Source organism: Balearica regulorum, chromosome 2 (assembly GCF_011004875.1).
Source record: "Balearica regulorum gibbericeps isolate bBalReg1 chromosome 2, bBalReg1.pri, whole genome shotgun sequence".
Classification (NCBI taxonomy): domain Eukaryota; kingdom Metazoa; phylum Chordata; class Aves; order Gruiformes; family Gruidae; genus Balearica; species Balearica regulorum.
Genome location: NC_046185.1, coordinates 136,667,338 through 136,694,836, shown reverse-complemented (window position 1 = coordinate 136,694,836; position 27,499 = coordinate 136,667,338). Strand labels below are relative to the sequence as shown.

At 37.6% G+C, this 27,499-nt stretch overlaps 1 protein-coding gene across 3 annotated transcripts in view; it reads right to left on the bottom strand.

The window, feature by feature from the left end:
* Positions 1-27,086, bottom strand: part of DGKB (diacylglycerol kinase beta) — a 364,064-nt gene extending 336,978 nt beyond the window's left edge. The window contains exon 1 of one of the 3 annotated variants that reach the window (XM_075746081.1): positions 26,922-27,086. The gene's annotated coding sequence lies outside the window, so the exon portion shown is untranslated. The remainder of the gene's footprint in view (positions 1-26,921) is intronic. The other 2 variants (XM_075746082.1, XM_075746083.1) reach the window with 2 other exon arrangements.
* Positions 27,087-27,499: the final 413 nt, after the last annotated feature.

The window sequence follows — 27,499 nt, the reverse complement described above, 5'->3', positions numbered from 1 at the left end:
GCACTGGAACAGGTTACCCAGAGAGGTTGTGGAGGCCCCATCCCTGGAAGTGTTTAAGACCAGGTTGGATGAGGCTTTGGGCAACGTGATCTAGTGGAGGGTGTCCCTGCCCATGGCAGGGGGGTTGGAACTAGGTGATCTTTAAGGTCTCTTCCAACCCAAACCATTCTATGATTCTATGACCTAAATGAGATGGGAGCAAAGGAAGAATTCAGTATGGGCATGGCAGTCGACAGGAAAAATGTAGTCTGTTTGTAAGCCAGCAGAGTTATCATGCAAGATACAACAGAATTTAAGGCTACATGGTTATCTTGGAACACTCCCCAAATACAAGTTCCCTCCTTTAAAAGGGCATACCGTGGGGGATCTAGTGGAACGATTTTGCCAAGTTCCATACAGGAAGAGTAATGGTGAGGTAGCAGTCCTCTGAGGATGACTAGCTGGTCTTCGGACTACAGCCAGGTCCTGTACACCACCTCAGTGCATGTGATGCAGGAGCATGCAGAATATAACGGGGAACATCTCAGCAAAACGAACCTTACAGAGGCTTCCTTTTTCAGTTTCCTATTAATTTCCGTTACAGGAGAGTCCTAAATAAGGAAAGGTCCCTGTTCCCTGCATTCTTTAGTTTTCATAGTTAAACCTTTTGTAGTGGGATTTTCCCATTTTATACAGATAATAACGTAGCTATAAGAAATCAAGGACATTATATATCAACACATATTTCTGTTATATGATGTGTGCCATCTTGATTTCTGTAGAAGAAATATATCAATTTACATTATCTTTTGCAGTAGTGTTTAAATGCACTCTTTTGAACTTTAGTGCTCTTTTTTCTCAGCACTCCAGAAAGTCATGCAGTGAGTAACGTATACATAAGTACATGAAAAGGAAAGGAGTAATAGGAATAATACTATCATACAGGTGGAAAAAAAAAAACAACAAAAAAATGACTTGAACAAAAACATTAATCAAATGTGCTTGCTGGTAGGCAAAATAAAGATCAGCAGCACTAAAGCAGATACAAACAGCGATTTGACCTCTCCATGCAGAGATAAATTACTTTGAAGCACACGCTATAGCATACACTTAAAATACACAGGATGTCAGGTAGGGAGCTCTTTCACCTATCTTCTAAGAGTTTGACCTATTCCAGGAAACTCGGATCTGTGCACACATTTTGTTAGTATCTGCTTAGGCAAGATTCACAGCCCTCTCAACCAGACACAAAGCAGGCCTTACAAATAAGAGAAATCAGAAACACTACATTAATAAACCATTCATTTTATCACAAAAAAGAATTAGGAAAAAAACCCCTTCTTTCTCTATCCACTGACAGTAATAAGTCTTAGAATTCCAGTCTCTCTTTTATAATGCATTTTTCTTTCTGGATTTGAGGGTTTATTAAGTTTTCTGTCAAGATTCCTACCAGGCCACATACCCAAACTAGGAAGTAAAGCTTTGTTAAAAACTCTACAAATCAAGTTACTTAACATTCAGCCAACAATGCTAACAAACTTAGATCTCCAGGAATTCCCCATGCCACTGAAATCCTCAGTTGCTCTGCAGAAATCAGGCTGAGGAGCAAAGAACAGAAAGGAATATACAATGGAGGAAAAAAAAAAAGAAATATAAAGGCACATCCCCTATACACCAATGTCAATATTCAAATCATCTCATGAAGTCCTCTCTGCAAGAAAACAGATGTTTTTGGAGAGTACAGGGAAGAAAAAAAAAACCCAATGACTTTCAGTCCTACAAAACCAATCAACAATACTGGGTACAGCTTCAAACTTGAATTCCAGAGGACTGTGGCCTGTGCAAACGCGTCCAGCTCCTCCACCAACCCAACTCCCTCCGTTTCCTTCTGAAAGGCAGGAGGGCTTCTTCTGGGGTCCATCCTCACTGCTGCAACCGAAAGCACAACACTCTTCTTAACACACGGGGGGACATAAGGGACTTCTCTCTGTTCATTATAACAGGGAAACCTAAAACAGCCTAGAAGCTGGCTTTTGGAATTACACAAACTTTTTTTTTTTTTTTTTTTGCTACCAGCCCTTTCAAAATGTACATCTCTCATACAATTTCATCATTAATTGCCAGTTACTTCATAAAGGGGTGACAGGGTAAGGCTGATGGCAAGAACGGGTGCAGGTGACAAAGTGACAGATTTGAAGGAAGCTTCTTCCATGCTATACAAGACTGAGACCTTGCAGTCCTTCTGTCCCATTTCACACCGGTTTAGTATGCTTACATTTTTATTGGGAAAGAACAAAAAAAAAAGAAAAAAAGAGAAAGGATGAACATGAACCCTAAGGAAACAAGTTTCCTTCCAGGCAAACTACAGTTCTCCACAACACGACTGATTAGTGATTTTTGCCTGAACAATAGGAATAAATAACACGGAATATTTTATATCTTAATTGCTATGGAGGCTGAAGCAATTATGCTTTTCAAGAACCTTTCTGTACAGAATGTACTTGGTATTTCCTTCATTTGGGTCCTGCACCTTCACCACAGTTTGCTGGATCCTGTGATTGCACAGCGTGGGTGATGACAGGGATTTTCCAAAGGAGAATTTTTACGTGTCAGATACCACATGCTGACACATATACATGAAACAGTTTTCTCTATTAACACCTGCAACCAGCTCAGAAAGCAAATATGTTCTTTTTACTGACAAGACAAAAGCATTTTTCCTCTCAAAACTCAGTGTCATTTGTGGGTTTAGCAAACAATGGAAAAGTACACATTTCATCAACACTTGAAGAACAAGTTGGCCTTCATGTATAAAATACACTCTCTTGCAATCGTATTTCAAGATCCATGTAACATTAACATAAAAGGGATTATGATGCATTGTTACGCTATTTGTTCTCTATTTATTGTTAGGATCAAAGTACATAAAATTTCCTGGGCACTGAAGGACCACACTTCTCATTGAACCCCTAGAATTTTCTCTCCACTAAGGTTGCTATTGTCAAAATAGCTGGGGGGAAAAAAAAAAAAAATTAAAAAATGCTAACAACCTCTAATTTCTTGGAAATGCAGGCATTACATACAGATAAACAAGACAATTTGTGTAGGTATTCCTGCACTTTGTAGAAAACAATGTCTCTAATGTCAGAAATACTCCAGATTTGCAGAGTTGAAAGTTTATTCTGAAGAGTCTGGGGTGAAAGGGAAATCCAATCAAAAACATCTGCTAATCACCATTCTGATTTCTTTACTCTCAAATACAGAAGTATTATGATTATTTATAATTGCTGTTGGATTAACTGCATAGATGAAAAAAAAGGAGCCCCCACAACAAAACACAACAGCTTTTTCCTGCATAAATTGTGTATTTTACATAACAACATCCTCTTGTTTTCAACAGTATTTAGCATACATAAAGTCATTTTAGTAGTACACATTCTTTTTGAATTTAGCACAGGATGCTTACTGATGTAAATGAACAGAATTCTAAAATATAAACTGTAAACATCAATACATTGAAATCAGTGAAAATTTGCTTAATGAGCTGAATATCTCTCCCTTTAAAGGAGTGACTTCAACACAACTCAAAAGCATGCATGTTTTCCTGACTACTTTATCCCCAGGTGTACTAGTCTGGGTCATGTAAAAACATGTTTAAATTTTAATACAAAGATATGGGCTGTATTCCTCAGAGAAGTAATTATTGAAATTCACTTCCTCGAATTATTTAAATGGAATATATTAGTAAACACTGGGAATAGATGCAGCACAAAGCCATTGTGATAGGATAAGCAGAGTACCTGAATCTTTGAGAAAACATTTTACTAATACTACAGTTTGTGACAGTGAGAAACATTAACATCAACAACAATTGAGCACCGATAAAAATGGATTGGAATGCAAGACAGCAACATCACTGAATATTTACTTACATTTAAAATACAGGCATAAATTTTTAACTGTCTTTTTTGCTTTGCTCTTTATGTACCTCAGCTACTTTAAAAACAACTTCAGATAGATCTTAATTTTTTCCAACTCCTAGGCTTGCTATTTCCTAGTTGCTAGACTAATTACCTACCAAGTCAGAAGAACTATATTCAAATTTCTCAGTGTTTTCTTCATTAAAAGAAATATTGAAAGCAATGAAACCTAAGGAGAATCTGGGACAAGGAAATACCGGAATATGTGCTGATGCATCATTGGTTTATAAAGGCTTTCTTCTTACTTTAAATAATATAACTGAATAAACTAAAAATAAACTGACACCTTTTCAGACTGTAATTTATTTCATGCTTTTTGAGAGAAACAGTACATAATTCAAAAAGCTTCTGTAAGTGAGAGTCATGTTCCCAATGTTAAAAACTTAGCAATAACAATTTTAGGAAAACAGATTTAAAAAAGTAAAAATTTAAAAAAGGAAAATTGAGGAGTTAGTCATTGAGGAGTTAGTCATTCTTCGTATCCTCTTACATCAGTGACTAAACTAGCAAATTTGTCCACAGTGCCATTAAAATTTGGTACCATTTATGACTAAATGATCACACTGTATAATATTTTGATTCTATAAGTAATTTATTATAAACATACTGAAACTAGGATAGAAAACAAACCAAAAAAACCTGAAAATTCACCTCACCAAAAAAACCAGACAATAAACTGTTTAGGAAATTTCTAGACAGTTATTAGTATTTTGAAATTGGTGAATTTCAAAAATATGCTATTTCAATATTAAAAGCCTTAAAAGAAGGCTGAACTTCTAAGGCTTATGACTGGTATTCTTTAATAAATGGAACAAAGAAATCTGGGGCAGAAAGCACAGGATTTGATAGGTATAACTATGTAACCTGTAGGAAGTTCTCTGTAATATAGCACGCTGGATAAATCACTCTGTCGAGAGGATTAATCACAATTCTTTCCATGTCAACCACTACTATTTCTATACATCCACCAAGAACTCCTCCAAAATTTAAAACAACACAGAATAAACACCTTAGGGGCAGCCTCTGCCACCTTCCTCTTGAGAAAGCCAGGTCTCGAAGCACAATCTTCAGCATGTGCTCTACACAGATCTCCCCGCAACTGGCACCACAAGTATCTGAGCCTGTATCAGCTCCTTGCCTAGCATCTGCCACGTGTTCTTCCTCTTTTCTTTCCATTCCGTCTCATGGGATGAACTGTAAATTCTGCATAACAATTAACTTTTGTCGGTAATAAGCTACGGGGGTTTTTTTGTTTAATTGTTGGGTTTAATTAATCTCTCCATATCTAGGTGCTCTAGGGGTGATTACATTAGAGGAAGGCAAAGCTGAAAAGTGTAATTTACAACTGGGGAAGATTTCTGATGATCCTTAATTTCCTGGGGCAGAAATTCCTACTTCATGCTCGGAAATAAGCCTTTGAAGAGATGTGCTTTAGTCTTGTGACAAAAATGTTCCACTGCGCTCGAGGAAAAGATTTGTTAACTGCTGTCCTCATTCCAAAGCTTCATGGACTTTTAAAATAAACTGGGAACAGGGCACTGGAGTTCCTTTTAAGTAACTTGTGAAAATATGAACTCAATTTAATCTTCAACAGGAAATCTGTACAGAGAATAGAGATCAGGTTAGCAGGCGGGTTAATGGATTTTATAGCAGAAGTTCATGCTATGTTGTTTTCTACTGGGTGGATTATTTTTTTTTCTTCTTTCCCCTAGGGAGAATGTTACATGCAGAAGTTGATTAAATTATTGCACTCCTGGGACATGAATACATGAATAGCCAGCACTGTGTCACTGTCCACTGGGATAGTATGGAGCCTTCTAGACAACTACAAATGGTTTCATATTTATTCATTAGTATTACTATAAAAGAGTTCAGTGATAGCGAGCTACCAGAAGGGATATCATAAAGCAGGATGGGCCCTTGCCTACAGGAATGCATATCTGCAGCCAAAGGAAACTACGTGATGGCAGCAGCATCTCAAACTACTATTCCCTGTTCACCCACACAATTCCTGGTCTATTCAAATTCAGCTCCAAGGGACAATAATTCCTAGGTTTGTGAAGGCTCTGTGAACATGGCCACTTGTGTGTGACAATCACTTGCTCTGATGACATGCCCATGCTGCCACCAGAGCTGTGGAATGTGCAAGCACAGCACAGGCGAGGCAGTTTTAGTGAAGCAAAGCCAGAAGGGAATGGCCAAGTCTGCCCAGCACAATAAGCACCAAGGCAGGCTCTACACCTCTGCCCAACCTCCTGTGCACAAGCTCAAGCAATGCCGAAGTCCATGGTGTGACTGTACCTGAAAGGCAGCTTGGCCTCATCTCTTTCAACAGCATAAACATACATCGAGACTCCTATCTTATATCCTTATCAATTTTTCTACAGGCTATATACTGCCATTGGCCAAACTGAGACAGAGAACTGGCATTTGTGGAACTTCACACCAAAGATATGGTCAGAGATGGAAGTGTAACTTGATTGCGGTCCTTCATTTGTCCATCCTACCCAGTCAGACTTATGATCATAAAGACACAACTTTAACACATTCACCCATCTTTCAGATGGGACACCACCACCTCCCCATAGTTCACTGTGCTGACTATTTCAGAGGAATATGAGAGGATGACAATGAAATATCTGTCCTCTACCCACTGATTTCAGGACATTCAGTCATTACATTGTAAATGTTCAGCTTTTCATCCAAAGACTCCATCCTAAATCCCACCATTTTACACACGTTAAGCTGTCTCCAGAATGCTTTGTAGCTAACAAATGCCAACATTCCCATGATTTTTTTAAACAACTAAAAACTGGTATTTAATTGCACTTTTAATTGCCAAAGGTATATAATTGCACTTTTATGCAACTTAAGTTTATGTTCTTTTTCCATGGTGTTCACTTTTCAATATGAAATCTTACTTTTGTTAATTTGTACTTCCCTGCATTTTTCCCGTCTTAAAGGGAAGAAGAAAAAAAAGTTGATCCTGTCTCCTCTCTCCCTTGGGAATTTTTTGGCTGAGCTAGCTTATATTATGCTTGCATTTTTAAAATATCTTTTCTCTGGAGAAAGGCTTTGCTTTTCTGTTATCTTCCTCTAGTATGCTTTTCTCTGGAGTTCTACCTAATTATTTTCTCTCTTTAAATGTTGCAATTAATTCTCCTCAGATTTAGCTTATGTTTTTACACATTAGTCCTTGACACTAACACTATTGCGATTGTAAGTTCAGTTATCTAAAGATAAGAGAAACATGGGATTGGCAGAAAGAAATAAATTATTTTCTAACACATGAAGCTTTCAGACACACAAGTCTTTCCTCAAGTCTTGAGGACAGATGCAGGAAACTTCAAGCTAAGTATAGGCTGAGATCAATAACTTATGCTATGTTACAGTATAGTTTGAGCGAAAAGGGTAGGTAGTAACCTATTGCAGGTCTGGACTGCATGCACATATCCTTCAGGATTTGGGTTTGGGTTTTGCTTGCTTTGTCTATAGACTGCTGAACATACTGCTGGAGGGGCTACTGGGGGCGTTTTGCCCCTCCTCACACCTTGAGGATGACAGCATCACCTGTCCTCACGAGCCTGTGAAGACAAATGCCTGACTTTGCCACCTTCCAGTTCTTTTTGCGTATACTACTGATAAACTTGGGAACAGCAGGCTTAGAATGCAGTAATAAAACATGTTCAAAATTACCTGAACAGACATACAGCATAAATGCATGTGAACTTCTTATGATACTCCAGTGAGCAATGTCTTACATATGCAGTTGTTGTACGTAAAACTGAACTCGCTTTACCCAACTGTAGCTTGAAATTTAGAACAATTTCCCCTGACTTTGCTGAATGCTGATGCTTGTGTTTCCTCATGCTCTGCAATTCCGCTGGGGACCCACAGGATTTTGCCCAAGGGAGTTTTAATGTTATCCACAAATTGTAGTGAAGAGCCAAACAAGTATTAAATAGTCTCCATTCATCTCCATATTGAAACACCTTTTGCAGCACCAAATATCTTCTAGTGTAGGTCATCCTTCTTTTGCTATTACTATATTTTCATTGTCATAAACTAAAAGTTATCTGTAAGTATACTTCTGAATCATAAACATTGACACTTGAAAACAACTGATCAATTAAAGTTTTCAAATGAAGAGATTTGCCAAAGTTCTTTGTGTGGTTTACTCCTATCAATAGGCACAGGATCTACATGTATAACACTCTTCCCACAAGCCACCCATATAAAACTCACTTTCAGCAATTAGAGAACATGTAAACTTTAGAAACGGTTAACAGAAATAATAGTGTTTACCTTAATTAAACAATTTTTAATTTATGAGTAATTATTTTCACCTGTTTTGTATTAAAACATGCACAACTGAATTCTTCAACACATGAAATAAGTCTATAAAAGTTTGCTCCACTTACATCCTCTTTATACCACAAGAATATCACAGCTATCTGATCTGTAAGTCACTCGGTTTACTAAGGTCATCCTATTTTGGTATAGCTCATGACATTTAAAAATTTAAAAAAAAAAAAAAAAAAGCAAGGGAAATTATTCTATTGGTTATTTAAAAAACTGTTCCATGAGGAGTTCTTCTTCCAAAGATATTTTAAATGGTAAAGTTATACTTATTATGAAACAAAAGTTTATCTTCTGAGAACATTCACCAAAGATCAGTTAAAGCCTCTTAAACCCTCCATGCTCAAAAGGATAAAATGCATTTGCAATTAACTTGTTCCTAAGTTCCAATGGATATTCACAGAAGTGGTTTTGCTGTACCCCAGTAGCTTTTATAACGAATTAATTTATTTTTGGTGATATATGCACTAAATCAAAAGACAGAGTCTGTTTTATCATTTGAGGCACACCAAGTAACTTTTTGTTTTACCCAAGAACAGAAGGATGACTATTAGCCACAAGAAGAAAAAGCAAATAACAAACAAAAAAAAACACCATGGAGAAAGGTCATCCACATCGGGCCATGTGCATCCATGCAAATCTGTGATTCAAAGTTTGAGGTACTATTCTTTAGACTGCGCAGGCAGAAATCCCAGAGCTGAGCTGAACTGGGCAACTGGAACTACGTGGCCTGGGCACTATGTTGCTTTTCTGACCCAAACTGGATTGTCTGTACTCTGATGTCCAACAGTGCCTAAATACACCTCGGTTTTCTGCTCATTCTTTACAAGTTAGCTTGACCAGTTAAACAGATGAAAAATGTCAAGTAACTACTAATTATGTTATTGTTATTATGTGCTTGTATTATAAAACCATGACATAAGACTGAGTATGACACTGAAAGTACAATGTACACAAGGGAGAGATAGACCTGCTTATTTTAAGTACATGGACTAGAAAAACAAGAGGAAGAGATATATATACATCCCATTTTACAGAAAGTAAGTGGAAAACTGAAATTCCTAAAAATTAATATAGACCTAGTGCTGAATTTCAAAAAGTGGCTAGATCTCAGTTGGCATTAATTATTGCATTTGAAATTCACTAGACACTGAAACATTTGTTCTTAAATAATTTGCTCACTATCACACAGGAAGCGTGTGGAAAAGTCAGGAACTGAACTGAGATCTGTAATTGAATATATTTAAACACATGAACAGTGCTAATTTATGTAAGTCTAAAACAGTCCTAGTTCTTAACAGCTTTATTTCTGTCTATCCTATCAAGTTTGAATTGGTAAATTTAAGTCTAAATGCCTAAAAGAAGTATTTAATAACTTTAAATAAAGCTGTAGATAATAAAAATCATTTATATCTAAATATCCAAACCACAGAATTTTAATTAAAATTCCCTGACTCTCATGTACAGCTAGCTTTAGTTAATACTCCATTAATTAAAACAAGAAGTAGTTCACAGGAAGTAGATACTGCTGAGGAAACATTATCACTTACAGATTTAACTACATATATCCAATGATGTCACTGCTCTGGAAATCTGTGGCTGCCTTTAAATTACTTGAGGGTGTGTACTGTGGTTCGCCCCAGGGCCCTGCTTTTCCAGCCATCCATGCCAAGGACCCGGTTGGAAAATGTCCCAGCTCCTGTCCAATCCCAGCAGCTCCATTCCTTTTCCACAGAGGTGGGCCAGCACAAACCCAAGCCCTATCCAAAATGGTGCTGGGAGGAAGCACCCAGGGTCTGAGCCTATACCCCAAAGGCCAGAAACACTCCTAATGTACCAACCTATTTGTCTGAGTAAAAAACCCTAAATAAAAGGAAGATGGAGATTCTGAGCAATGCACCTTTAGGTACAAATCAAATATGGATCACCTAGTCGCAAATCTTAAATGCTTCCCTGTCTTCCCCTTTAAGGGAGGACAAGATATATACCTTAAGTAGAGTAAAGAAAAATTCAAAAAAAGCTGCTGCTACATGGAATACAAAACTGCAAAATGCCAAATACTCTGTTTTCAGAAGTTAGAATTCAGCACATTTAGCCTTTTTCAGAATCTGGCCTTCTCAGATATACAAAGCAAGACTATTCAAGAGATTATTATAGATCTCTAACATTTACTAGTAGTTTCCAGCCCTCAAGGTTCCCAGGCACCAATTGCATCACTAGATTTAGCTTACATTTCTTAAATTGGCACAACTAAAATAAGAAAGTTATTTCTTTTGGCATCTGAAAAGAATTAAAAACATAGATTTAGTATACCTACAAAAGTCACTGTAAAAATAACCTGTTATGAATATACATGCAACATAATTTTCCTATTTTCATTTTTCTTCAAGAAAATTATATATACTGAACATTACTGCTATTGTATCTTGCTATTATTTTAGAAACCTACCCCCAATAAAGGTGCCATTATGAACTTATGTATTTCTGTATAGATACATCAGAATATTCTGATGAAAATAAATATCCCTTCATATTGTTTTGCATATTTCTCCCCTATTTTAATTATTCATTAATTTTATCTAGCCTTTTAAATAACAGGTGTCACCAATAATGGCAGCAGATCTCTTACGATAGTGTTACTTAATGAATTACTAAGTCCAAGTTGGCACAGATAACTAAAAGATGAGATAAATACTTATACTGATTAGTTGTGAACCAGAAAGATGACTCTCAAGTATTTCTGTTTTGATATCTATACAGTATTCCACTATTTTATGGCTTTAAAAATCTATACATATTAACTAAAAAGTTCCAGTAAATAATATTAACAAAAAATTTATTATTTTTTTTCTGCCAAGAAGTTTGAGGGGAGATCTAACATATCTTCTTGCTAGTCATAATTCCAGATAATACTCTATTTGTTGATGTTTAAAATTGTGGATGTACGAAGTTTTCCTGAATAGTCAAAGCAGTTACTAGCAGTTTCAAAATACTCCAAAAGCCCAAAAATACTTTACTGAAAATAGCAAGCTTTGCTTGTTTGGCAGAGTCACCAGTCATGCATATTTTTTAGATATATCAAAAGTTGCAAAAACACATGTCTTCTCTTTTATGGGACATCACGATTGCTCCATTTGTGGTAAATTTGCCCTGGGACACAGCATTTTACAAAGAAAACTGCATTACAATGGCCCACATCATGCCATCTGTTTTAAGATGAACTCTCCAGTGATTTCTATGGAGAATAGTCTTAAAAAATAAATGGAACAAGATGTCCCAAAGTACTTTTTTTTACCTAGCTTAAATACTTTTGATTAAAAGGATTCTGAAAAATTTAGCAAGCTGTAGCATTACTACTAAATTATCCCCTTAACCCTCATCTATTCCCAAACAGGCGAGAAGGTACACGGACAGATGGCCACGCGTGGCACAACTCTGTGGCTGCAGAGGCAGGTGAGGATCCCCATGACACAGGGGTTGCACGGGGAGTCCCAGCTTTCCCAGGACTCTGGGTCCCTTCCACTCCCACCCCCCATCAGTAACACCCTGTGCCACAGGTACCCACAAATGCTGTGGCAGGCAAGAGCATCACCCATACCAGCAAAAGTAAGCAGGCACGGGGGCACGGACCTAGAGAAGCCACATGGCCATCAACAAAATCTGGGATCTGACAGTCTAACGTTACCCTCACGTTTGACCAGTGTCATCTCACTCCTTCCACAGGACACGGTGCAAACAGCACAGATGCCACAGCCACAGAACGGGGAGGGAGGGGCACCTTTCTCTCAGTCTGTGTCAACACCGTGACCAAATACTTCAGATGCACTTCACCTGCTCTACAGAACATCAAGAAAGGAAGAAAATATTGTCATGTGTTCTTATTGTCTACTCTCTTTTAAGACTATTTCTCTGACACAAAATGCAACTATAAATTTTAACACTGCGAAAACACCGAGACTTTTCTTGTTTACTTTTGAAAATGAGATCTCTGTAAAATACCAAAGTAATCATAAAGTTCTGATTTAAGTCCAAAACAAATACTTTATATTAAAAGGCATACTATCCTTATTTACACTGCACCAGAGCAGTGTAAAATTTTACAACACGTACACAGAGGAACATCCCCAGAAATCCCCTGGTGAAGTCATCTGAAATCCCTTTCAAAAGAACAATAACCTTCTGCATCACTACAGCTTCATATTATGTCATGTCTGACTTACTATTAGGACAAAAGCTTCCATTAACTTCATTAAACAGCTATTATCTAAGAATTCCAATGTTTTCATAGCATAACCAATGCTCTTAAGATTATTAGTATTTTTTTGGTTAAATGGTCTAGTTCAAAAGGTACCACATCCTTTTACACAATAGTCCAGACAGCAGTAATGTATCCAGATGACTGCAAGAGCACTATCCTAGAACTTCAGTATTTATTTCACCAGGTCCATAAATTGCTCCAATTTTATAGATTAGACAGGTAATAATTTTGAAACACATAAAAGGCATACTGAATCTAACCCCCACTCCCCACACATCGCATAGATATCAGTGGGTTTGCAATACGCACTTCACAGGGGTGTTCTGGGCTTGGGGCTGGTTCATCTGAATATCATTGAGGTAGGAAGCACCTTTTTTTTTTTTTTTTTAATGTATTTAGAATTGCTTTAGTCATGCAGATGATGTCCCCGTCAAAATAGATCCAAACTGGAATACTTGTAATAAAAAAAAATGTGACATGCAAAACACCATAAAAACTGTCCAACAACTGGATATGAAATCACAGCAATTGCAACATCACTACAAAGACACATCTTTCTTTCCCTCGTCAAAGAACCTTTTCCGCTTCACACCTCCTGGACATCACAGCACCCAACTTATCCTCGATCCCTGTGTGCTTCTTTCTTCTGAGCACCATTTCACATCTCTCTAACTAGACGTTGCGCAAACACTCACCACAACATTTTGTTCCTCTCGGGCTCTGGAATTCACCAAGGGCTTAGTTTATGCCCTCAAACAAAAAATTCCTTGCTTTGCCCATCCAAAGCCACAGCACATCGTCTCATTCGCAGACTGAGAGCTGTCCTGGATCTCCTCAGCCTTGAGAAGGAATGTGCCCATCTTGAATCTTTCATCTCCCATTCTCACATTCTTCTGCCTCCCTCCCTACAGGAGCAGCTGCAGTTTTCCTGCTCCGCCTGTGCAGGATGCGGTCAATGAGGCTTCCACTCAGGTCAATGGGTTTCCCCAAAAAACAGGACAGAATTTCCAGAGTGTGTCTGAAACCCCTACAACCACTTCACACTGTGATTTTACCTACCAGGAAAATGATTCTAAGCATCTCTCACACACACGAGAAAAGAAGAAAAAAAAAAGAAAAAGAAGCCAGTGACAGATTTTATTTGATTGTGTGTGGTTGTTCCTACCAACTTTTCCTGCCGCTTTGCTCTGGCAGTCAATCTGTTGTCTGCTCTCGCAAACCATCTTTAACAGTAGCACTTTGGCTTCCTGAAGAAGCAATCCTCACGGAGTGCAATTTCCACAAAATAATACAGTCCATTCCTTCATTTAAAAAGTAAAGACTCACTCAACCCTGAGCATCTTTGCCTAGGACCTGCTCGCTTTTACACAATGCTGAAATTTTAGCCCCAGCACTTGGTAAAGAGGAGTGCAGATTGACTTTTCACGTATCAGTAACTGCTGTAATCATCGCAAGTAGAAAAGTAAATATTTTGAAATAGAAATACACCAAAAATACTCTGAAATAAAATGCAAATCAAGCGTGACTGTGCATATGACAATCCTGTTAGCACCTGCCCACTGGTAATGGGCTGCTAGCAAATCACTTTCCCCTACACCGTATCCATACGAACCAAACATGACATTCACAGAAACTGAAAGAAAAGATGCACAGTTAAGTCAAACCTGGAGCTTAAGCGACATGGAAGCACCCTGTATTTGAAAAGAAAGATACAGATTTTAGAATTCTCCCTCTTTTTTTCCCTTTCATTTCCTATACACACCAGTTCTCCCCAATCTTTAGGAAGAGGGGAAAAAAAACCTACCAAAAACCCAAATAACAAAAATTACCCCCAAATAGCTAACTGATTGAGTAGAAATCCAGTTTCTCTCTGCTGCATTCACTTCCACTGTGGTCACTGCTAGCAGTGCCCTACCACCTTTGAGATCAGCCCGAGCTGCTCCCACCTTCGCAGTTCCTAATCCCTGGAGTGCAGTATCAACGTCCAGTGGGAAAGGAAAAGCAGGAACAGCTCAAGGGCATGGAAAGTGAGGAGGCAGCAGCAACAGAGATTTAAAAAAACAAGGCTGCAGCAGCAGTCAGGGGCTGTAAGACAGGAGGTATGAGAAAGACATGGTTGGAATTTTCCTCAGCTGCTCTTTTGGTGGTCTGTTCTAGGAAATGTAACAGGATTTTTTTCCAAAGGCTACAAAAAGGGTGAACAACAAGGGGACTAACTCTGAGCTGAGCTCACCTTCTGTCATACATTTCACTGGCTCTACAATAATGGTGTAGGCAGAGGCTTACACACATAGATTAACATCTTTATTTTACAAGACTTACTTTACTTCTATGTATAACTGAATATGTATTTCCATGTAGCAAAAGAAATATATAATTGTTACTAAAGAACTCCCTAGATTATATTAGCATGGTTCCATAATTCTAAGATTCTTACCACCAGGCACAGATGCAACAGGAAAATCTATTGTATAATGCATAGTTGATAAATAATATACAGCAGAGTAGAACAACAGCAGCAGTGATCTAGAACAAAGGCCCATATCTGGAGACTGGTAACTGAAATATTAATTTTCTAAGAATTAATGTATGTATTTTACATATTCCTAGAAAGCAGAGTTGTAAGCACTGTTCCACTGTTCCAATATAGCAAGATCCAGATCAAAAATAATTTTTAAAAAAACCCACAGCAGTTTAAGCATATTTTCACTCGTACAAAAAAAACCTTACATTATTTTCACATCTGCACATGCATCTTCTTTTAAATGTACAAGTCCATTATGAGGAAACTCACCTAAAGATCTAAAAGTTATAAGACTACTTAACTATCAGATGCACTCATCTTCCAGTTGCAGTTCTCCAAAATGAATGGAGTTATGACTGCAGCAGGGCATTTCAAATGCAGCTCACTACCACTTCCCATGCTACTGACCGCAAATCACATAACCGATGCCTCTCTCAGGGACTACGTACCATGACTGCCCTGCACATGAGTGGAATTCCCACCTAAGTCAGCAGCAGCTCCACACAGAGAAGGAAGAACATTGACAGTTGCAGAGGCATGAATTCATCTTGGTCTAAATCCTACTCCTCAGAGTATCAGTAGGTTCGAAGCTGCTTGCATATGCTTTCTATGCATCTGCTATGAGGGCCATAACCGAAATATAGCTTAGGGAAAATACACAGAAAATAAACTTGATAAATGTTGCCAAGATACCCACAATACCAGAGGTCACATCTCAATAGTCAGCATTACGATGCTTAGATTTTATACTTCTTCAAAACTTCAAAGTATGGGAAACATTACTCAGTCGACCTCAGTATTTTCAGAATAAGTGAACTTTAAAAAGAGTAGTAACTGGAGTGCAACAGCATCAGCCTTCCTCATTTACTATTCCCTTGCTTTCTCATTTTCACCCTTCTAAGTTCAGATCCACGGTATAACACACTGTCGTTTGATCATGTTCGGTATTCATTAAGTTTACTAGCCCAGAACATTTCAGTGGTTATTATTAAATACATATCTTACTGAGCTAAAATTGCTTGGATTCCTTTGTAATGTAATTTTTTGTACTGTACACCTAATAGGGTGGCACCAGTCTATCTCATTAGTTCAGACTACCTACGAAATACTGGACAATATTTCACTTAGATTCATAGAACATGTCACAGAACTGTAACTCCTACTAAAAGGATTAAAAAAAAATAAAATGATGTAATGCAAGGCTATATACTTCATTATTTATAAGGACTATTATTTACAAGCATTATTTATAACGATGAGTAGTTCATACAGAATAATTTATGGCAAATGTATTTTTTTCAATTAAGTGTGATGACCAGCTTCACAGAAGTATAATTCTTGGAAACAGACTCCCAGTGAGAATAGTCACATTTACAAATTAAGACATAGTATTGTTCCCACCTTCTCCAACATATAAATTTAAAATAGCAGAAAATTGTGGCGGTAACTGCTTTGCTTAAATATCTTCACAAATGAGCACAGAAGGCATACAAACATAATCAAATATTACATTTTACTCTGAACTAAAATTATCTTGGTATTTTGCCCTTTCTTGTTGTAGCATTATTGTTTTAATGTCTTGGTCTTGGATTATAAATCTGAAGTTATTTTTTAGACTGCAGGGAGACATTCTGTGGCTTGTGGTAAGGGTGTGCAAAATTGATGCTCACTGAACCCCATCTGAATGAAGCATCTACGACATGGTTTCCTGAGGCTGTAAACGACTAGACACTATGTGATCCATTCCAGTTCCATGTTTCTCATTGCTATATTAGTCAATTAAGAGAGGATGAATATGCCGATGTTGATTTTTTAAAAAATAATAATAATATTGGATTATATAGTCAATTATTTAGTAGTAATACATACACAGATATAGGACCAGTTACTTACAAACTCCGCTTCTGTTGGACATACGATCTAGATAAAAACAACGTTTCTGTCAGGTTTTGAACTTCATCCAGAACTAATGCGATCCCAGTTAGGGTCAGTCACTTGGTTGGGAACTGTTTCTCTACCTACCACCTCAAAACTTCAATTCCTGTAACTAACTAAACTGTAATAGACACCTTCTGACTGCTATAAATTTAATCATGTTTAAAACATACAATGAATATTTCCTGGTACATTCAGCATGTAGTCATTATAAGTTTATATAGAATGTATGAATACACATCCATGTTCTAAATTGACAACATCAAGTTATTTATGTATTATGCAACAGAATATATTGTATTAGGTTATGATTAGGAGACTAGCAAACACAGAAAACAAAAAAAAAATCTAAATATTTTGAAAGAATTTTTAAAACACATTTTTATTTCTAATAATTCTTTAAATGAGTAAGTTTACACAAGAGGTGTGATTTATTAGGTGTGATTTATTAGACTGTTATGAAGTTTATCTTTTAAATAATTTTAAGTTCACTGTGTCTTTTATTCACAAAGAAAAACAACCCGTTTCCAATGGATGATGAAGTCATTCTTCCACTTGTTAGTATACTCTTATCAATGAAACATTTAATGCAGATACCATAATGTTTTTAAGGACAGATACAGGAAAAGATTTAGTGACTTGAAACAGAATTTAGGTATAATATAGGCACTAAATCCCCTAATAGCCTGACTCTCTCTTGTTTGCTAATGCTGCCCTCCACTTCCCACTGGAATAGTCTCATATGCCTCAGCATTGATGAATATAAAGTAATGCACATAAGAAAAAAAAAATAAATCCTAGCAGTACACCTAAGGTGATGAGCAGTGAGCTCATCAATGATGAGTTATCACTCAGAAATGAAATTTTGGAATTATAATCAGAAAACATTAGATCAGTGCTCAGCAGCATTCAAAAAAGAAAGAAACAGAGAATAAAACAATTTATTACATTGTATAGATCCCTGCTGTACTTGCACTTTCAGTAACTTATAGAGCATCTGAATTTTCATACTGATTAGAGTAGAACTGGAAGAAGAGAAGGACAAAAAAGATGGAGCAAGCTCCTCATAAGGAACAAAAGAATACACTAAAATTCTTCTGGCTCCAAAAAGAAGCAATGGGCTATGGCAGAGATGTGTAAAATAATAAATGTGTATAGAGTGTCAGAGCCTGGAGGAATGCTCTGGGGATGCTCAGCCTATTCTTGTATTCTTCCCTTGATAATGACTGTTAGGAGACGGCATAGTAGCCCAGACAGACTAGAAGTCTGATCCAGTAAAGCTATCCTTACGCTTCTAAGAAGAGTGATGAAGAATAATCCCATTCACCTGCCCCGCTAATAGTGCCTTGTCTTGATATAGATATGAATTAGCCACAGTGAAGTTTAAGGACTATGTGCAGAATATTCTTCCACAAAAAGTCCAGACAAAACTGGTTAATAGTAATGACTTTGCTCTGGGGGGAAAAAAAAAAAAAAGCAATTGCTACAATGATCACCACACTCTGTACTGTGTGTGTTCACTTGCCACATACACAGCACATATGTCCCATAAACATTGGGGCACACAAACAACAGGTTTTACTGGCAGTATGTATAGTGTTCAAAAAGTAACTAGATAATAACTAATGGAAGTTCCAATTGTGCTTGCAGTCATTTACGGAATCCTACTGCAACTGTATTGAGGAATGGAATCTGTAATATCAGTTCTTCAGAGGAATCCATCTACTATACATATGATTCTTCTCCAAGAAAAACTTCATGGCAACATTTAAGGTCTTTACATCACACTGTTTAAATCCATTTTAAGGTATTTAAGGGTATTATGGGGCATTTAAAGTATTAAGACAGAAAGGATATGCTGTCATGAACTGTCTTTCTTTCTCTTCCTTTCTTCAATTCCATTAGGTTATCCAAAAAAAGAAATATGCAGTGAAATTTGTATTAAATCTGCAGAAACAATGACAACACTGTTAAAGACAAGGTAAGACTAAGTATTGTCTTCCCTTCTACAACACCCACAGGTTGAAGATCATCACCACAGCTGTTCTGCCTTCATTCTGCTTGATTTTTGAAGTTTAAAATCTCTCCAAACTTTGTGCTTTGCACAAGGAATTTCTCTTTGAACAGCCTTACCATTTCTTGCATATCCCTAAAACATTTTAGTGGACATAGCAGATACTAGTTTTAAGTGTTCAACACATTTAGGTCCTATAAAGAAAGCAGACATACAGGTTCTCTTATAGAGGTTCTATACAGCTCTGTAAGTGTCGATGCATCCCTCAAACATAGAATTGGGACTCAGTCTGTCTAAACAGGATGAAAATCAATTTTGACATCCACATGCAATAATGAGCTACACATGATTCATATTCATATGTTAGCCTGGTTATCAACATACATGTTGATATGAAAACACAAGGTTCAGCAAGTACAGAAGACCTTCATACTGGGATACAAGTCTCTACTTCCCTGGAGAGGAACAGCATTTTATTCCCTCATGGGTTAATAATTTGCTCATAGTTTAAAAGAGATGGCACCTGCTCTGCCAAACACATATTTGCATTTCCAAAGAAAGAGAGCAGTAAACAAGACAAGGGGAGGAGTGCTGAAACTTTTCCTGAATAAATTAAAGATTAATAATCTCTGAGGGGAAGGGATAAAGCATTTGAATCTGAATGAAAACTGCAGAACATGCCAAGAAATATGTACAAGAATTGGCAAACCTTTCCTGCTTGTGATGCTCTCCAGTGAAAGCTGGCCAAGAACGTAAATAATGCAGGATGAACCAGACCCTGACCCCACAGCAAATCTAAGGAGTTGCACCTTGTCAGAATACATAGCAGATTTTGATCTGATTTTAGTACAAATAAACAAAGCAAGAATGTCTTTCAGTTTTGTAAATGCTTTCATTATAAATCAATGTTTCACAGTAGTTTACTTTGGATTTTGCAAATAACGGGGTTTTTTTAATTTATCTTAAGATGGTAGATGAACTAAGGATGAATTACAGAAGTTTTCAAGGTTTCTAGATGATGAAAGCATTACTCCACACCCATAGCAGCGGTTATCCTTTCAGTCAGGGTCTTGGACTAATCATGCAGAATTCACTGTCTTAATACCCTTTCAGTATCCTAACACGATGATGTAATAGGGCATCTCTTCCTTTAGCTGGACAGCATTTTGAGAGTTGCTAATGTAGGTTCTGAAATAAAAAGCTTCACTGAGTGACCAGAGTTGATCAGGAATGTACCCTGAACTGAAATAAGGTCAGAGAGAGTATGGCTCAAACCCTGAAGGAGTACTCTTCAAAAGTATAAGATCTTTTATATGGCTCATATATTCTCATTAGTTTCCTCTACAGCTATCTGCTCGTTAAACTACACTGAAATACGATTGAATACGTTACTGTTAGATGGAAAAGTGTATTTGTATGATTCTACAAATTCTTCTGTCATTGACAGATGATCTACCCTGACCTCTGGCTCCTCAGATCTGAGTAAGAACGCACAGAAATCCTTACTAGAGACTTGAACTTCCTCTTGTCCATTAGAAATGCAACTAGATATAAGTACTGGATCATCAATCAAGATTATTTTTCTCAATACAGGATAGAAAAATATCTTGATCGCTCATACAAGTAACCTCACAAGCTGTTTTTATAGTTTCTGGATGCCTAAATTATTTATAGAAAACCGTCTTTGACAGAATATAAAGCTTTTCTATGAGTCATTATTTTGAATTCACAAAGACAAAAAAGTTTCATAAGTGAATACAGTATTTTACGAGGTAAGGCACACCAGATAACCACTTGGCATTTTAAATTTAAACAGGAAGCAAATGAATATTCTTATCAGAGTAATCCACTGTGATTAACAACACCTAATCTTCAAAGCTGGGAGGTTTCCCTAGGATTCCTCCAGCCATTTTGTTTTTATGAAGAAACTGTTGTGTCAACAGCGTTAAGACTCACAACGGGCAGTACTAAGTTTTATCTCTCTGTTATAAAAAAAGATTACATTGTTTAGAAGGTTTGAATTCTTTGATATAGAAGTTATAAGGCTGTTTAAATGCAAATGAATGCTTTTACAGTAAAAAAAAAAAAAAAGGCAAAACATCTGACCATCTGTCCTGAGCAGAAGTCATTGTAGTACTGTACAAGTTTAAATTACAATAGCATATGAAGATAAACCTGGGCACAGCCACAGTAGTTTTTCAATTTCTGTGACATGTAGAACAAAGTAAAACTAAATTCCTGAGCAAGCCTTCACTGTTTCAAAGTAAATCCAGAGTTTCAGATAATACTATCATTTTATTTTCGATTTAATAGTGTTATTGGAATATTTTATATCAATAAGGAATTAAGACAGAGGCTTTTTTGATAAAAGCATATCCTAGCCATTTTTTTAGGACATGAAGAAAAATGGAAGTGCTCCAAAGTATTTGTTTATTTAGATATATTTAAAAATAGGTCCTTTGATATTTAACTTCTGGTATGTGGCCCATTCTAAGCAACTGTTTTTTAAGGCTATTTTACTTTGTGTTTATTTTCAGTAATGCATGGAGAAGATTTGATATATTCTTAGGAGTTCAATTCTCCCTTACACTTTTCCTTCCAGTTGAGAAAATACTCAAGGGTACAATTTATCTCACCCAAAGCCGGATGCCTTAAAATTAGACCTTAAACTGTGAAAAAGTCATCCCAGCCAGGCACCCTTTTTAATGAATTGAGAGACCTGGATATATCCAGAATGTACCTCAACTGACCTATATAGGATGTGCATCTTAAAATTAAAATTTCCCTCAGCAGGTGCTTTTGTGTTTCCATTAGCAATAATAGGAGAGCCAGAAGGTAACCAGATGGTATTTAGATACTGAATATAGGACAGATCAGTCCCATTTATGTATATTTTGAACATTTTTAAAATTTTAACTCTAAACGATGACTAAATTATCAAAATATGAAGAAATAACCAAAGTAAAAATCCTGAGTAAAAATTCTAGGAGTACAAGGAAGCAGCATCCTGGCTACATAAAACAGCTTCAAGTTTTACATTTCTAATCCTAAAACCTTTTCATAGAATTCATTAGCTTAAATTCTCTTAAATTTTAGAAAAATACTTTCTTTGAAGGCTAACCTTGAAAATAAATAAATAAATGAAAGAACAGTAACCATTAAATTCCCTTTTTCATGATTAATTTATTCCTGCTATAACCACATTTTTCGCTGTTTTCATCTACTTCAACATCAATTTTTTGGCTATTAATTCTGTTATCTGCCTTTTTCTTTTTTTTTTTCCTTTTTCCCTTCCTGCCTTCTTAAAAACATCTTTCTGGCCTTCTCCTAATATTACCTCTTATTCAGCTGATGAATGCAACCATTCATGCAGGAAACATGAGAAAATCGACAATTGAAGAGACAGAAGATTCCAGAGGAAAAAAAGCGGCAGACTCTTGATTCTTGGGATGCAGTGGTTCATGCTGTTCATGTCTAGGTCATAGCCTCTATCTACCAGATTTACAAGACACCACTTCTTTTCCCTTCAGAAGACAGGACAGGAAAGTCTGCTGACTTCGTATCATCCACAATTCTTTCCTGGGCTGATACAGCTGCCTTACTATTTGCCATTTTTATCTTTTGCTTAAATTTAGCTTGTCGACCATCTAGGACCACAAACATGTTCTGCATGTAACTGCATGAAAAAGCCACATGTACTACAACAGCATTCAGGATTGATTTCAGGTATTTTCCAATCACTGTAGGCAGCAGAAGTGTCCACCTGGAGACACACTTAGATCACACAGAATAAATTTGACTAGTTGTTTTTCCTTTACGCAATGTGTTTTAGAAGACGAAGGAAAAAAGGCTCAAATTTCTATTATCCGTGTGAGTTCTCCATGTTCCCTGAATAAAACCACAAGACATTATGTCCCACCGGACGACCCAAAAGGGAAGCGAAGACCCATTTCACAGCAGAAGACTCACAGAGTTCGATGCACGCAGCACAACACAGACTTCTGTGAAAACTGCATTATGTATCTGTATTATGTATCTGTTGGGATTCTTCCTACTGTAAGGATGAAAGAGTCAACTACTAATTACTCCTACTGAGCACCAGACATTCCATTGAACATATAATGAAAAAAAACACAACAACGTCAAACCATGTAATCAAAATGTAGGTGAAAATCAAACTAAAAAAGAAAAATAAATAATTCATGTCATTTGCATTAACTAAAGATTTCTACCAGGATATAAAAAAGGTCCATTCCTGAAAATTAAAATCAGACAAGAAAGAAGTATCTAGAGGTCATTTTATTCATGGTTTATTACAGTAAATAACAAACAATCTAAAAATAAAAAGTTTCTGTCCCAGCAATTAGAAGTCCAATTAGTAACACTGAACTGACAAATATGTTTGCAAATTAGCTTTTCTTTGGTTTATTTATTTTTTTAAAAATAGTTTAGGGCAGCACAATAGTGTCAGAGTTGTACATTTGCATTCCAAACTGGTATTAAGAGCTTGGACAAGAAATAATTAAACAGCCTCCAAATACTTACATTTGCTAAACTTTTAAACTTGTGGCAAACTAACTAAACAAGACTATATCCCCTCAGGGCTGAACTGCTGCAAACATTATTCAGAGAAATCTTCTATTTTCTTCAGAAACAATTAAAAATAGGAAAATGTGTTCTAGATTGCATAAAGCCGTTTTACTCTGTGCTTGGGGCCAGTTACTCATCCTGATTTCAAATAAATAAATAAAAAATTACCTCTCAACTTCCTAAGTTGGCCTAAATACCTAACCTGCATCAGATCATTTCTATCCGTAGTAAGAACATCATTAGTGTAATGAAAACTAGGTCAGGATGACAAACTGATACCAGTTTCAAAGCCCAAATTTATAACTTTTTCCACTCTTGAAGACAAGGTATCAAAAATAACTACAAACATCTAATTCTTTTCAGTGAGACCCAGCATGTCACTACTTAAGCTTTCCTCCAGTACTGTGAATTTGATGGTTCAACTATAAAGCTAGCCCCCAAAGAGAAAATTATTAATAAAATACTGTTATGAAACCTACAATTATGGGCAAATAATTGTCCTAAGTCTACTATTACTGTTACTAATTATTTTGTAAGTGCCACAGGAAACAATGGACCAGAGCTCTCTGAAGAGACTCACAACTGAAGGTCAACAGATCCTTTATGGGGAATTTTTTTCAGAGAAAGAATTTTTGTTAACCTTTTATATCATCTCCTATTGATCATACTGGCTCTGAAATTCTGTAATTCCTACAGAATAAGGCTTAGAACTCATTCTGCACAGGTATAAAAAAAATTGTGCTTGATATCCAGAGCAGGGCCCAGCACATTCTATTGATTTATTTTTCGTTTGAGACAGTAGTGCAAAGCTCAACTGGCAACTCCTGAAGTAGATTGCAAACTTTACTTGATAGAAACAAGAAGTAAGGAGTTGGAATCCACAACTAATGATTTCAGGAAGCCAGCATCCTATTCTTCAATAGCATTGCACTCAGCTGATGTCTCCCAGATTTCACATCATAACTTCAAAATAAACATAGTTGTCTTTCCCAAGTACCTTCTCCTTTCCAGGTAAATTCTGGCTGAAATTCTTTTACTCCTGGACACCAAACCACAAAACAAGACCTGTTCTTTCCATTTTCCTCTACCTTAAGATTGTTACTCTTTCGTAGTTCTAGATACAGATGGGAATGTTTCATCACATGCTTTTCACAACAGTCCACCACTCTCACCATGACAAAAGATGAGAAGATATGCTATGAATACAGATATCATTACGTAAAGTGCTCTTTACAACTAAGTTAACTTTAACTAAGGAAACTTCAGAAATAATTGAGGCTTTAAAAAGACTTGTTAAAATTGCATGCAGAAGGTGTAACTTACCAATGATTCATAACAAGGATTCTAAGGTCATAACGATTCAAAGAGAAGGACACATTATGTATCATCTATATATGCTGTTAATATTTATTAATTTAATTATAAAACAATTTAAACCCATTATCTTTCATTCTATAGGTGCCATTCAGAAGAATCTTATCATTCTCTTCATTCCTGTTCCAGTGATCTCATTCCATTGGCAAGAAGTACCTAGACCTGTCCCATAAAGCGTCACCTGAATGACACTTTTGTTCCAGAGCAGAAATGGTGCAGAATCTCTTTATAAATAAAAACCTGATGTCTGGTGCTCTTCAAAACAGATACTAACTTTGTTACTTTCAAACTGCATAAACTCTTCAAAAATAATGTATCTGTTTATTTATGCATTGCTACTGAGCACTGTTCTCTGAATGTTTTGAGACACCTATAGGTGTTTACAAAAGATTATTTCAGTTTCTAAGTAACAGTTCATATATATCTTTTCTTCCTAAACAAACGTAAGAAAGTGTACTTTTTCCTAAATATACTTAAGAGCAGCAACTTCAGCTGTTTGCAGGCACCTAAATTAGGTTCACAGATTTGGGCCCCAAATATTTCAAACCCATAGCATGAAATATCTCACTCCGCACACATTGCAGACTGTTGAGTAATTGTTTCAGGTCTTCCTGGCCATGATAAACAACAAAGTCCTTCCACCTTGACAAATGAACAAGGGACGACATAAGCCCCAGGAGGAAAGCACCGCGTTGTGATGCCCCGTGTTCTTGATGCTTGTTTTCATTCCGTACCAGAGAGGCATTTCAGGCTCTGAGCAATAGTGGATTATCACTTTGGAGAAAAACAGAACTCACTTCCTGTCATTTTATCCATAAAGCATAGCACAAGTCCAGTCATTTGGGAAAGTGTATTAGGTTCTTGGTATGGATTTTTTTTTTTTTGGCCATACAATCACTTTTTAATACATGTGGAAGCACTACACTATTCAAGTGCAGAGAACAAAAACTATTACCTTGCTACATTAGGTCATTTGACCTAAATGGCTGTAGGAGAAATGTTTAGTGGCTTAAAAAAAAAAAAAAACCAAAACAAAACAACACACCTTAACAGACTATTTAACCTGCAAGAATTACTGGCTTCCCCCATCCTGTTACATTGGCTTTTTTTATGATACAGATTTTATAAGCTTATTCCATCCGCTGTCTAAAGTTACATCAACCAGATAAAACTGCTTTTGAAAATTAATAAAGTTCTCAGTAAATTTGTAGAAAAGCAATCAAACAGGAAGAAGAATTAACTGAAGACCCTATAATCCGCTTGTTTAGCTAGGGAAAAAAAGCAACTTACGGTACAGTAGTCTCCTGAGAAAACCTTTCATCCAGTTCAAAAACAGGATACTAACAATGAAAAATGTAATTACAAGCACTCCCAACAAATAAAACTCTTTTCAACAAAATGAATCAGAACAACACTGGGCCACACAAAACAAGAATAAGCTGTACCTAAAATGACTTCATACATCCAAAAGTTTTGTCAATTAGTACAGGCTTTTTAATTCTTCCTTGAAAAGACCCTGAGAAAGACAGTCTGTCACACCAACTCAAAGTTTCAGCAGACCAGCCTTTAAAGCGTAAGTTTGCAGTTGCATCTTTTGTTTCCTGCACTCGCTATGTTCTCACCCACACTGCGTGCTTCAGCAATTCACGGTTTTGAACCCAGCTATCAGTGAAAGCCCGGGCAGCATCAGGACATTGGCAGGGGCTGAGCAGAGTGATGTAGGTCAACGAGGCAAACCGGCATTAACTAGAAACCAAAGCCACAAGTCGTGACAAATTCAATACGGCACGGTTAGCTACAACTTTCTGCCTGGCCCCTCCAGTACGTCCACACACACCCGTACATACACGGCCCCCCCCGGTTCCGCGATTGCAACCAGTTCAGCCGCCCAGCGACTCGCGAACTTACTGCAGTGCGATGCAGGAGGAGGAAACGCACGGCCCTGGGATGCGAGAGAGCCGGGCGCCCTGGGCAGCCGCGGGAACCGGCCATCCAGCCGGGGGACCGCCAGCGACGGCGCCACCGCCACCAGCCCAGCCCAGCCCGCCCCGCCGCCGGCTGCCGCAGCCCAACGCACCCGGCGCCGCGGGGCCGCCACCGCCGCCCTTCGCCCCGCTCCCCGCCGCCCTCCGCGGCGCAGCGCGGATCCCCACAGCTGCCCTTCCGGGAACATGCAGCCACCGCCGGGCCGCGCGGTTTTAAGCGACTGTGCGCCAGCACATCTCCCACCCCCTTTCTGGCCAGGCGGCAGGGGGGAGGGGACAGGCGACACACACACATACATATATATACATACATACACGGCCGACCGCAGCCCCTCCCGCCCCCCGCGCAGCTGCAGTACCTGTTGTCCGGCGCCTGCATCCCCCGGGCGCCGCCCGCCGCGTCCGCGGCCCCGTGTCCCCTCCGCGCTCGGGCGGCGGTGCGGCAAGAGCCGCGCACCGCTCCGCTCCCCCTTCCCCACCCACCCGCCGGCGCCGAAAGCG